Below are 13,681 nucleotides of genomic sequence, written 5' to 3'. Positions count from 1 at the left end.
GGGTACCTGTTCAAGAAACACTGCATCACCAAATTCAGGACATGTGCCAAGCATTGAACATGTGTCAAGTGTCCCTGTCGGAGGGCGGAGAGAAGGTTGGTGCCATTGTTGCATACAACCATTCCTGGCTCAAGCTGCTGTGGTGTCAACCACGTCTGAGCCTGTTCCTGCAGAGCTGACAGAATCTCTGCCCCGGTGTGGCTCCTGTCCCCTAGACAGACCAACTGAAGCACCGCAATGGCATCTTTTAGCCTGACTGCTTGCGTAGCCCCTTGAATGCTTAGAGCACTGCTGGTTCAGAGGACATTTCAGCAGAAGGGGCCATGGAGGAAGAAGAAGGGAAGGGGGTGGAGCAGACAGATGTGGCAGAATCACCATCAGCTTTTTGGAGGCATGGTGATGGAATAAGCTCCAGCACTAAACCCTGTCCTGCATCCTTCCCAGCTGCCAGCAGAGTTACCCAGTGCGCCATGATGGAAATGTAATGTCCCTGACCATGTCTGCTGGACCATTAGTCACCAGTAATGTGAACCTTGCTGCTGACCGCCCTGTCCAGCGAGGCCAAAACATTGCCTTCCACATGATGGAATGGCCTTACGTGAAAATAAATTTCTTTTTGGAACCTGCCACTGTGGTATAGCACATTCTGCAAATTCACAAAAGAGGGCAGAGTCTACCTGATGAAAACGCAGCAGTTTTAGTGCTAGCAATTTGGCCAAGCTAGACGCCGAGCATGTGGAAGGCTGGGACAGTATTTTTTTTTATGGTTCAGCAACTGGGGTAGCGAAATTTGCCTGGTGAAATCAACAGGTGGTGTACTGCTAGCAGATTGGGTGCAAGTACCCGTGGCATCAATTGCTATACCACCATTCCTCTCAGTGGAGAGTTTTGAGAAGACTTGTAGTAGGGGTAGAGGTCCCAGATGAGGAGCAAGGAGAAGTTTGCATTTTTTTATAATGTGGGTCTTTTAGGTGCTGTTGCCAATAGACTGCATGGCAGGTCATCATATGTCTTGTCAAGCATGTGGTGCCCATACGGCTGGTGTTCTGGCAACACTTGATCCACTTCAGACAGAGACTGCAAACAGCAATGCTGCGGTCTGCTGCACATGTGTTGAAAAAAGCCCACACCAATGAACTTTTGGAAGTCAGTGCAGAGTCAGCAGTGCCCTGCAACTGTGGAACTCTGTGGTGAGATGCAATAGGGTGGCTGTCCTTAAGCCAGCCCCTGAAGTACATCCTGCCTCGTTGGAGTTGTGCCTCCTCCTCCTCACTTTCCTCCTCTGTTCTCTCAGGCACCCAAGTACAGTCATTGACCTCATCATCCCCTCCCTCCTCATCACTAGAGCAAACTTGGCAGTATGCTGCAGCTAGGGGAACATGACTGCTAGTTTCTTGTCCGTTATCGACACCCCCTCTCTCTAGGCTCACACTATTCCTTTCCTCAACCTGGGAAGTGGGAACCAACATTGGAGCCTTCAAATTGCTGCTCATAATCCAGAAGCATGCACTAGTATGACCCTGGGTGACAGAGGATGAGGAGGATGAGGACAGCTTAGTTATCCACTCCACCAACTCTTCTGCATGTTGTGGCTCAATAACACGGCCAGTAGCAGAAAAAAAGGTCAAGTGTGCCTCGCCTGCAGAGGATGCACCATGTTTGCAACCACCACTTTTCACTGTAGACATAGAGGCTACTTGCCCTCTTTTAGTGGCCTGTGAGCATCAGCCTCTCCTTCCCAGATAGCAAGTAATTGTGCTGCAAGTTTGAAAATGACTTGCTAAGCTATGACTAAACTTGCCAGGTTTCACAAGTTTGTTGCACAAGTGCAGCAAGTCTGCATTGCATGACTCCAGATCAACTTTCTTTGCAAACATTCTGCAAGTCTGCTGCAAGTTCTCGTTCAGTTATGTTTTGTAATAGTTATCCCTGGCTGAATTTTCATCATGGCTCCCTGCTGTGTGTAAGGTTTTTCTTTAATTGGTGCTGGAGCAACCATAGAATCACTTTGGGAGTGGTGTGCAAAGAGGTGAGTGGTAGCCATGAGATCTGATATGGAGTTCAGGTAGGTAGAAATCCAGGAGTGACTAATCATAATATTCCATTGGCATAGCACAATTTGTAATGTTTTATTTTTCACTGTTTATATGCTGATATTTAGCAGAAAATGTGTCTATTTAACGAGAGGTGGAAATAGAAACCTCAAAGACCCAGCAAAAAAACTGGTAGTTCCACCACTGTATAGAGGACTACAAATCCCAGCAATACAGTAACAATGCAGAATACCACCAGCTATAGGGGGTGTATATAGAGAGATAACTTCACTGTACTGTGTTGTAAAGAGATCCATGTAATGTACTGTATACAGGGAGATCCATTTATTGTGCTGTATACAGAGAGACCCAAGCATTGTGCTGTATATAAGAGAGATCCCTTTCATGGGGAATTGGAAAAGGTGGATACTTTTGTCACCATCTATACCAGGCTCACCTACATCCTTAATAAACATTGAAATATCCTAAAACAAGACCCCCAGCTGAGCACCACTCTTTGCAAAAGACCCAAGGTTACCTATAGGAGGGCTCCCACATTAAAAAACAAAATAGCACCCAGTAAACTAAAGTGCATTAAAAAAGACAATCCCTTATGCCTAATTCCCCTTAAAGGGATGTATAGATGCAAAAAGCCCTTATGTAAGACCTGCAATTTTGTGAGACATGGACAAAAGAGTTTTACGCATAAGGAAAAGATTTACCACCTTGACAACTTTTACAACTGCTCTACTGATTATGTTGTATATTGTCTCACATGCCCCGGTAAGCTACTATATGTTGGCCACACCATCCGTCCACTGAGACAATGCTTCTGTAAACACCATTGCTTCGTGGAGGTGGGTTGCGACCAATATAGTGTACCACAACACTTTTTAGAGCACCATAACCAGTCCACGACAGACTTGCAGGTATGGGTTATAGAAGCCATACCCAAAAACCTGTCTGAAGCCGAACGTTTCTCCAGATTATGTGAACGCAAAACTTTCTGGATATACACTTTAGACACCCTCGTGCCGAATGGGTTGAACAAGGAATTAGAAGTAAGCACCATTATATAATATTATTCAACCTCTCAGATCACTCTTAGTTCTCTAGCTCCCCCCCCCCCCAACGTACATTAATTGTGTGCATATATATCAACCACACCAGGACATTCCTTCATCAACTAACCATTATAATATTTATTATTATATATTATTTTTTATCATTGCTATTTTTTTAAATTTATTTAATTTTCAACCATCCTCCAGTATCCCTTCTATTACGTTGTCTAGTAACCTTTATATCATGATAATATATTGTAAAGGTTTTTCTCCTATTATCATAGTAATTCTCCATACTATCCCTTACATCAATTAAGACAACATCATCCAATAACAAACTTTAATATAACGTATCAATTTGCATTTACCCTTTGTGTATCGATCATTAATTGAATCCTATGTATTCATATGTGAGCTACTCTCATATATCAATTGCCACTTGCCCCATTAACACACAAGCTCTTTTAACTATTAAGCCATACCAATCAATTTTATATTTATTTTTATTCTTATCCATTTATAATTATTCATTTTATCCAGTTCTTACTCTATAATTCATGAATTTTCATTATTTTAATTATTATTCATTTTTATATTAATGTTATCTGGCTATGCTTTAAATGTCATTCTTTCCTTTTTAAACATCCTTCCTTTTTTCTGCACAGTCCAATTAGTTCATTGGCTGTTCAGTGGTTCAATTATGTTAATCGTTCAAACAACTTTTTCTTTGAGCAGAGCATTTAAATCGCGCCCCTTCCTTTTCCCTGTACACTTGAGAAAGGAGCGCGCATGCTCTGAAACGTGTTGTGGTTCTCCTACACCCTGGTGACGTCACACGCCCAGAAGCGTCGCTCCCTGAGCCGATCATCTCCACCTCCTCCAGCCATCCACAGGATCAGCCGGCTTCCTCTCTGGTTCACCGTGGCTCCCACAGCTGGACTCACCCAGGCACGCTATAGACACTGTAGACAATCCCAGGAGATTTGAACTCCCATGAGCACACCATTCCTTACTTTGGATATGGATATTTGGATATTTTATACTACTGCTTATTAAACATTGCACTCATAGGCGCTTTTCTGTTTATTCTTATGTTGGCTTTACTTCTGAGAAAAGCTGTGCTCTTAGTGTATGTCTTACATTCCACATCATCATCATCTCCAAAGAAACAGCATCTAAATTTTCTTGGACATTTTAACCCTTACCCCTGGACTTTTCTTATATTCACCTTTTGGCCCTGTTTTTGTTGTTGTCCTTTAAACCTGTATCCTGAGTGCTAGCATTTGTCTGTTGTCTATGATACCTTACTCTACAGCGGTCTCAGGTCACATGACCTTTCTGCATACCTCCCAACTTTTGAACTTCAGAATGAGGGACACTTAAGGGAGGAAGCGACCAGTGGCGCGCTACGCATGCCATGGCAAAAGTTGGTGTGGCCAAACTCTTAACAGTGGGAGCAGCTTAACCACTTCAGCCCTGGAAGATTTGGCTGCTTAATGACCAGAGCACTTTGTACAATTTGGCACTGCGCTGCTTTAACTGGTAATTGTGCAGTCATGCAATGCTGTAACCAAACAATTTTTTTTTCCCACAAATAGAGCTTTCTTTTGATGGTATTTGATTGCCTCTGCGATTTTTATCTTTTGTGATATAAACGGAAAAAGACCGAAAATTTTGAAAAAAATGATATTTTCTACTTTTTATTATAAAAAAATCCAATAAACTCAATTTTAGTCATACATTTTGGCTACAATGTATTCAGCAACATGTCTTTGGTAAAAAAAAGTCAATAAGCATATATTTATTGGTTTGCGCAAATGTTATAGCGTCTACAAACTAGGTTACATTTTCTGGAATTTACGCAGTATTTAGTTTATGACTGCCTATCTCATTTCTTGAGGTGCTAAAATGGCAGGGCAGTACAGACCCCCCAAAATTACCCCATTTTGGAAAGTAGACACCCCAAGGAAATTGCTGAGAGGCATGTTGAGCCCATTGAATATTTTATTTTTTTGTCCCAAGTGATTGAAATATGACAAAAAAAAAAATACACTACCTATCGCAGTTTTGAAGGCCATAAAATGCCAAGATAGCACAACCCCCCTCCCCAAATGACCCCATTTTGGAAAATAGACAACCCAAGCTATTTGCTGAAAGGCATATTGAGTCCATGGAATATTTTATATTTTCCCACAAGTTGCGGAAATATGACAAACTTTTTTTTTTTTGCACAAAGTTGTCACTAAATAATATATTGCTCAAACATACCATGGGCATATGTGAAATTACACCCCAAAATACATTCTGCTGCTTCTCCTGAGTATGGGGATACCACATTTGTGAGACTTTTTGGGAGCCTAGCCATATACAGGACCCCGGAAACCAGTCACTGCCTTCAGGCTTTCTAAGGGCGTAAAATGGTGATTTCACTTCCTCACTACCTATCACAGTTTCGGAGGCCATGAAATGTCAAGATAGCACAAAACCCCCCAAATGACCCCATTTTGGAAAGAAGACACTTCAAGCTATTTGCTGAGAGGCATGTTGAGTCCATGGAATATTTTATATTTTGCCACAAGTTTCGGGAAAATTAATTTTTAATTTTTTTTTACATAAAGTTGTCACTAAATGATATACGTTCAAACATGGCATGGTTATATGTGGAATTACACCTCAAAATACATTCAGCTGCTTCTCCTGAGTATGGGGATACCACATATGTGGGACTTTTTGGCAGCCTAACCACATACAGGACCCTGAAAACCAATCACCTTTGCGTTTTTTTCTTTTTTAATTATTTATTTTTCTTTTATTTTTAAACTGTTCCTTTCATGTTTTATTTTTTTATCATTTTTATTGTTATGTCAGGGAATGTAAATATCCCCTATGATAGCAATAGGTAGTGACAGGTACTCTTTTTTGAAAAAATTGGGGTCTATTAGACCCTAGATCTCTCCTCTGCCCTCAAAGCATCTGACCACACCAAGATAGGTGTGATAAAATGCTTTCCCAATTTCCCAATGGGGCTGTTTATATCCGGCGAAACCTAAGTCATGAAATGCTCATAACTTCTGGTTTCTTAGGCCCTAGAGATGATTGGAGACATTCTGGTCTCTGATCAGCTCTATGGTCAGCTGGCGGAACCACCGGCTGCATTCTCAGAAAACCATGGAAGACGGTGGGAGGGGGGACTTGTAAAAGCAGGCTAATTATCCACTAGGATTGCTTTTACATGATAGCCGACTGCTGGCTGAAAAGAATGATACCTAAACCTGCAGGCATCATTCTGGTATAACCACTCAAAGTCCAGCAACATACCAGTACATTGCTGGTCCTTGTTGAGCATATATTGTCATGTTCTTTTTTTCATGCAGCCTGTGGGCTGAACGAAAAAAAGATTGATTGGTGGGTATGCCCACCATTAGAATACCGCCCTTCATCCACCCACTTCTAATGATGGGAATACATGCACCATTTTATTTAACTGTGGTGGTGAAATCACCTCCTACAGCGCTGGAGTCGCTGATTTTTATATCATGAGAGCAAACGCTGTTGCTGTCAAGATAAATAAATCAGTGCTGCAGCTGAATGGCGTACCTGAAAAGCAAACAATGGTAACAATAAAACATTAACTCAATAAAACTTGATTTTTTAATGCAATCTGTGCCTAAAATATATATGCCGAAGCATGCGGGCAATCTGCCCCTAATGTTAGGAGCAAATCTCTCCTCCACCCCTGCCCCTTGGTTCGGCATATATGCTCTTTTTTTTGGTGAAATCACCTTCTACAGCGCTGGAGTCATGGCTTTACGTATCGTGGGAGCAAACGCTGTTGCTGTCAGAATAATTAAACCCGTGCTGCAGCTGAATGGCGTACCTGCTAAGCAAATGATGGTGAACATAAAAACAAAAGCAAAGCAAATACAATAAAACATAGTAAAAATAAAACATTACAGTTCTAAAATACGAAAACAAAGAGAGAGAACAATAGATATAGAACAACAGAGAGCAAACAATAGAGAGCGAACATAAGAGAGAGAAGAAAAATAAAACTATTTTTGACTTTTTTTTGTGTGTTTTTGTGTGTTTTTTTTTTGCACTTTTATATAAACTGTAAACAGATTAGAGTCCCTCAAAATGTGATGGCCATCTCATCTTTCAAGACTAGAAAAATAGTGAGGCCTCAATTACACATTAGTAAAAAGCTGGTGTATGTACCATCATCCCAAAATTTTATAGTAAAAGGGGAATAAGGGGGTGGAGACGTGATGGCAGTTGCCGCTACTGTCTCTTCCCGTCTGCACCCCCAAAATTGGAAGTTGGGACTATTACGGTACTGGATAATAATATACAGTTACAGACATCTAAAAAAATATGTATAAATTTTAATAATTGAAAAATACACAGTTACAAACAAAATATCTACATACAATCATAAAATCAAAAAGAGTATACCACACTGAATACAGCGAGTGGAACCCGCAAATTGGTTTACGGGGGATGTATGTAAAGCTTTTATCTTGACCGGTTTCGCGGTTAGAACCGCTTCTTCAGGAGAAACACATCTATAACATAATATAGGGTAGCTTTAATATATACAAATATATATTGGACAAATGCAGCAAACATAATTTCAAAGGTAATTACAAATCACAATACATACAGGATAGAAATGAGGACAAGCTCAAGCGGAATCAGTGGAGAAGCAGGACCCAACACAATTCCCCCCGCGGCGGACATGGGGGATTGTGGATAGACTCTAGTTTGGTAAAAAATAGATTGAAAAAATGTAGTCGTTGGGGTAATGACAATGTGATATAAGGTGCAAGGAAGTGCGATTCCCATGAAGGGGAGGTGAACCCAGGATGGTGACGAGGGGGGGGGAAGGGCAAAGAGGGAACGGGTTGGAAGAAAGGGGGAAGGGTGATGGAGACAGAGGTAGATGGGAATGGGAAGGGAGAGGAAAGGGGGAAGGGGAAGGAAGGAGGAGGAGGGAAGGGGAGGGGGGAGGAGAAGAGAAGGGGGGGGGGAAGGGAAAATGATGGGAGGGAGGGGAAAAGAGATGGGAAGGGGAAAGTGGGTGTAGGGACCAGGAGGGAAAGGGAAAGGAGGGGGGAAAGGGGGTAAAAATGAGGGGGAAGGGGAACCGGAGGGCAGTGGGAAGACAGGGGCTGGGAAGGGGATGGGGGGGAGGAGAGGGACAAGAGGGATAATGTAGTGTGAAGGATGAGGAGGGGGGGAGAGGGGGGGAGGGGGGGAGGGGGGAAGGAAAGTGGAGGGGAAGGGGGGGGACGAGAAGGGGGGGGGAAGGGGGGAGGAAAAGGAAGGGGGGAAAAGAAGGGAAGGGAGAGAAGAGGGTGGGGGGGAGGGAAACCATCGAGGGACACCAGACATGGGAGTGCTGAGAGCTTGTGAATTATTAAATTTAATATTACACAGTATATGGAACACAAGGACTGACACTCACCGGGTATTGCGTGAGCCACAATTATGCGCATGAGCTGTAGTTGATGCAAGGTGCTAAGGATGGGCAGCATGAATAGAAAGTATGGAGGAAAATCGATGTTTGATGATTAGACCTCAGATTTCAGGGTTACAATGCTGCTGGGCACAGTGCAATATAGCCAATTCAGCTAGGGGTAGAGAGTATATACATCATAATTAAATTAACCAATGTGACCAGTCTAGATGGATCACAGCCACAGAGGTCGGAAATGAGAAAAGAGTGCTGAAGAGCACACAAGAACACAAGGAAGGAGACCAAGCATAAAACAGTTAGCAAGGATATGGGTAGAGAAGGAAAGTAAAGTAGACAAGGGAACAGAGAGAGAAGTGTAGGGTAAATACACCCTGTAAGGGTTACAGGGACACACAGTGTAAGGAAGAGAGGAGACTAATAATCATTGAAGACATGCCTCTGCACCTGGTAGAGGCGCAGAGCGACACTGAAAACAGAGAAAAGGTGTGGGGACAATAAGAAACTACAAGGTAGAAGATAGTAAGGAACCGACCTTAGGGTAAGTGATCCATCCAGCAGCTCAGCGCAGGCATCCGTCAGCTCACATAGCGGTCCTTGTAACAATAAGAATAGAGAGAGAACAATAGATATAGAACAATAGAGAGCGAACATAAGAGAGAGAAAAAAAATAAAACCACAACTATTTTTGGCTTTTTTTGTGTGTTTTTGTGTGGTTTTTTTTTTGCACTTTTATATAAACTGTAAACGTTCCAGATTAGAGTCCCTCAAAATGTGATGGCCATCTCATCTTTCGAGACCCTGTGTAAGTATGCCCTAGGACTGTGCAATGCTGTACCCTACACTAAGATTAAAAAAAAAAATGGTGTGGGGGTCCCCCTCAAAATCCATACCAGACCCTTATCCAAGAACGCAACCTGGCACTGCAGGACCCAGGTCCCCATGCATATAAACCTTTAAAATTAGTACTTTTGTTTATTTATGTTCAAGTCCCATAGACTTTAACTGTGTTCACAAGTTCGAACAAATTTTTTGCCTGTTCGCGTGTTCTGGTGCGAACCGAACAGGGGGGTGTTCGGCTCATCCCTATTCACCAATGCAAAGACCAGGTTGGTCAGGACAGGAGGGACAATAAAAGCGGGTGTCATGCCTATATCCACGTTTTCTGCAGACACAACATCTTCTTTGGGGATTTCTTTGGGTAGGGGTACCAGGGAGGACATACGGAAAATGCAATGCCTGGAATTTAAGGAAGAATCCAGGTCATCCTGAAGCTTTGTATATATAGCACATAAGCATTCAGCAGAGTCAATTGGAATAAATATACAGATTTTTTTATAGCAGTTTGAATTTGGACCGTCGTGTCTTTGTGAAGGGAGGACAGAACGAAAACATTCTTATTATCCCTCCACTTCACAGCGAGCAAATTATTACAACTCAAACAGGCTCTTTCCCCCAGCCTAAGAAGGGAATCTACAAGATTAGATCACACGGTGCCACATGCACCAATTCCATGAACAAATGACTAAAAAATGGCACGCTTGTGTAATAATTGTCCACATACAAGTAGTACCCCTTTCCAAATAAGGGTGACACCAAGTCCCACACAATCTTATCAGCACTCCCTATGTAGTCTGGGTAGTTCTCCGGCTCTACGTAACTATCTCTTCCCTCGTAAACCATAAAACTATATGTATAGCCTGTTGCCCTGTCACAGAGCTTATACATCTTGACCCCATATCTGGCACGCTTGCTGGGAAGATACTGTTTGAATGAGAAGCGGCCAGAAAACGTAATCAGGGACTCATCAACGCAGACAACTTGATCGGGAGTAGACAAGGCTGCAAACTGCTGGTTGAAGTGGTCTACGAGGGGCCGAATTTTGTAGAGCCGATCGTATTCAGGGTCACCCCGAGGACGACAGAGTTCATTGTCATTGAAATGCATGAACCACAAGATCTGCTCGTATTGTGTCCTGGTCATGGAGACAGAGAACATGGGCATATGGTGAATTGGGTCAGTGGACCAATATGACCGCAACTCAATTTTTTAAGTTATGCCCATAAGGAGGGATAGGCCTAGAAAGGTCTTAAATTCGGAGACCGTAATAGGTCTCCAATCTCTGGGAAGGGTCAACTGGGGATTTGCGGCATTAGCTTTGGTCCACAACAGATCTATAGAGATCTTCTGTGAAAAACAGTGAATAAAAATCAAGTAACGTAAAATTTCCACCTGCATTCCGGGTTGGCCAGAGAATGGGGGAAGTACGGGTGCTGCAGAAGTGGTGGGCTCCCAATTCGGATTGTCAAATACAGCAGGAAGGGCACTATGGGCTCGTCTGGCCTGTCTTTGTCTTCTGGTGGCTGCAGGACACTAGTTGTGCTAGCCACCTCACCAGCTTGAACTGCACTTATGGGACTCGCCACGTCACCAAGTGTTACTGCAGTGCTGGATGTACAACCAGCATGTACTAGGCTGCTGGTGCTTGCCAGTTCACCAGAAGGATGAGTGGCACTAGTACTGGCTCTCTGCTCCATAAGAGAGCCCTGCGGTTCTTGCACCTCAACAACAGCAGAAGAATGAGGTCGGGTACGTCTGACCTTGGCAGGAACCACTAATTCGTCCTAAAAAAAATAAGAAAAAAAACAAGAGAAATAGCCCTGGGACTTTAGATAAGGTGAGAGAGGTTTAGCCAATGTTCACAGCGAACACTGAGACAAAATCAATTTATTCATTTCAAAATGTTATGTAACAGAGTGGCAACAACAATGATTGTGCGTTTCCCGGCATAATAGCCCATGCATAAAGCACAGATGAAAGTAAATATACAAAGATTTATTACAAGTGTTATACATCAATGAGCAACAATGAAACTTGAAAGTTGCTAGGTCAGTAAATACACATACACAATAAGAAAATAAAATGTACATACGTATGGACAGGAAAGTATGTAGACATAATGCAGACATCAATAATACCCAGCATGTAAAATCCTGCATAAAACAAGCATCAATAAAGCCCTATGCATTTCGCGAGACCCTGCTCGCTTCTCCAGGGGCAGATGCATGAATGTTGTATCTGCAATGTAAGTGATAAGATCAATAGATGTATATTGTTGATAAATGGGGACAGGTGGAATGATTGGCAGAGAGGTCTGAAACAGAGACCTCATACTTACCGAATGTCTGAGATAAATTGCCAAACGCTGGATATAAAGAAGGCGGACATGTAGTGCATCCAGCTCGGGAGCTGAGGAGGCAGAACAAACAAAAGCCACAACAGGGGAACATCCGGAGGATCAGCACGGTCTGGATAGGGGTATTTCTCACTGCGGTCTCCACTTGGCCCCTTGAAAATCATGTCTAAAAAATGTCTGCAAGGATGCACATATATCAGAGGGCATAATAATTGCAAAATGAGTTTAATGTACAAGGTTCTAAAATTTAATTTATATATACATAAAGATGTAAATAAATGAATTAAGCTTATTAGAGTATGTTGATATGAAGGACTATCTGAGATATGGAATATGGTAAATACATGAATGCAGACCAACATAAAGCTAGTATGGGCAGAGAGACTACGGGGCAATATAGAAATGATATAAATATTACCGTATATACTCGTGTATAAGTCAAATTTTTCAGCCCTTTTTTTTTGGGCTGAAAGTGCCCCCCTCGACTTATACTCCAGTCACTGCCGTCTGTCTGCATGATCAGCGTGTCATGCAGGCAGATGGCGGCCGGCGTGTAATGATTCGTTCGGAGGCTATTCCAGATTTCAAAAGCCATGCCTCCTGCTCGTCTGTGATAGGCTGAACAGCTGTCAGTGTACAGCCTATCATGGACATTCTCTCATCCTCGTCCGTGGTATGAGAATGAGAGAATGTCAGTGATAGGCTGACTGCTGAGTGTTCTGCCTATCACAGACGAGGAGGAGGCGCGGCTTTTGAACAGTGGAATGGCCGCCGAAGTGATCGGAGGATGGAGATTGCCACAGGGAGGCTGCACAGGACACATGTAGGCTGCAGAGGGACACAGGACACATGCACACAGGACACATGCACACAGGCACACAGGACACATACACATGTACAGGATACAGGACACATATACAGGACACAGGACACATGCACAGGACACATGCACACAGGACACATACACATGTACAGGACACAGGACACATGTACAGGACACAGGGCACATGCACAGGACACAGGGACACAGGACACATGTACAGGACACAGGGACACATACACATGTACAGGACACAGGGACACATACACATGTACAGGACACATGTACAGGACACATGCACAGGACACATACACATGTACCGAACACATGCACAGGACACATACACATGTACAGGACACAGGACACATGCACATGTACAGGACACAGGACACATGCACAGGATACAGGTAGGCTGCACAGAACACAGGGCGGCATGCAGGTGCAGATGGGCATTGGTGACCCTCTGCATTTCTCACCCTAGTCTTATACTCGGGTCAATACGTTTTTCCCAGTTTTTTGTGGTAAATTAGGGGCCTCGACTTATACTCGGATCGACTTATACTCGAGTATATACGGTACATGTGTATAAAGACAATGTAACAAACCCAAAAGGTGTCAAGAAAGTAGTGTCTGCTACCCCCCTCTGCCAATCCCTCCATTGGCTGCCACTTGCCCAACTAATTAAATTCAAAATACTAACAATAAGTTACAAAGCCATCCACAACTCTGCCCCCAGCTACATCACTAGCCTAGTCTCAAAATACCAACCTAATTGCCCTCTCCATTCCTCCCAGGACCCCCTGCTCTCTAGCTCCCACATCACCTCCTCCCATATCCTCCTCCAGGACTTCTCCCGAGCCTCGCCCATCCTCTGGAATTCCCTACCCCAATCTGTCAGACTGTCTCCAAAGTTATCCACATTTAGGCAATCCCTGAAAACTTTCCTCTTCAGAGAAGCCTATCCTGCCTCCATCTAACAACTGCACTATTTTCTCCATTAGCTCATCCCCCACAGCTATTACCCTTTTGTATAACTTGACCCTCCCTCCTAGATTGTAAGTTCTAACGAGCAGGGCCCTCTGATTCCTCCTG

At 43.2% G+C, this 13,681-nt stretch overlaps 1 protein-coding gene across 2 annotated transcripts in view; it reads left to right on the top strand.

The window, feature by feature from the left end:
- The window catches only part of CACNA1I (calcium voltage-gated channel subunit alpha1 I), a 3,871,666-nt gene that overhangs the window by 2,307,231 nt on the left and 1,550,754 nt on the right, over positions 1-13,681 (top strand). The gene's annotated exons all lie outside the window — the stretch shown is intronic.

The sequence above is a fragment of the Aquarana catesbeiana genome, linkage group LG07 (assembly GCF_042186555.1).
Source record: "Aquarana catesbeiana isolate 2022-GZ linkage group LG07, ASM4218655v1, whole genome shotgun sequence".
Classification (NCBI taxonomy): domain Eukaryota; kingdom Metazoa; phylum Chordata; class Amphibia; order Anura; family Ranidae; genus Aquarana; species Aquarana catesbeiana.
This window is presented reverse-complemented; position numbering and strand designations above follow the sequence as displayed.